Source organism: Corvus brachyrhynchos, unplaced genomic scaffold (assembly GCF_000691975.1).
Source record: "Corvus brachyrhynchos isolate BGI_N302 unplaced genomic scaffold, ASM69197v1 scaffold59, whole genome shotgun sequence".
Lineage (NCBI taxonomy): Eukaryota > Metazoa > Chordata > Aves > Passeriformes > Corvidae > Corvus > Corvus brachyrhynchos.
The window spans coordinates 3,880,410-3,880,891 of NW_008246054.1; the positions used below are offsets into that span (position 1 = coordinate 3,880,410).

General features: G+C 54.1%; 1 protein-coding gene across 4 annotated transcripts in view; it reads right to left on the reverse strand.

The window, feature by feature from the left end:
* CACFD1 (calcium channel flower domain containing 1) overlaps positions 1-482 on the reverse strand; it is a 7,866-nt gene that overhangs the window by 6,002 nt on the left and 1,382 nt on the right. For 3 of the 4 annotated variants that reach the window (XM_017745547.1, XM_017745545.1, XM_017745544.1), the window contains exon 1: positions 1-475. This exon is cut by the window's left edge. The exons of the other annotated variant lie outside the window; for it this stretch is intronic. The gene's annotated coding sequence lies outside the window, so the exon portion shown is untranslated. Of the gene's footprint in view, positions 476-482 lie in introns of those variants that run through there. 4 annotated transcript variants of the gene reach the window in all.

The following is a 482-nucleotide window of genomic DNA, read 5'->3' on the forward strand; positions in this document are numbered from 1 at the left end:
TGGGAAAATTTTTTTCAGCAGCAGGTAATTCCGAGCTCAGCCAACTCACTCTGCGTCTGCAGCTCCATTCTCTGTGTCCTACCCAACCCCTTAAAAACACACAGCACAAACCAAAAGCATTCTTCGCCTTCAGTAAAACCCACGGGCAGGCCTTCTGCAATCAGCAACAGGAGTAACAGGAAACACGCTCTGACAGTCAGGATGGGGGGGGAAAAAAAACAAGTTGCAGGAACATATAAACACCCAAAAGTCAAATAGGATGAACCAAACCCTGTGGCCGCTCTTCTAGCCCTCACCTGACCCCTCTGGGCCTGGTGCTCACAGTAAAATCATCTAATTTGCCTGCCCACAGCCCTCCTGCAGCAGCAGGGGCCCAGCTGCCGCTCCCATCGCTGCCAGGAGTGCCGTGCCCAAGGAGAAGCTCGGGGATTTGCCCCGGGTGCCAAAGCTCAGCAGGTCCGGTGAGCACAGAGCACATCCCA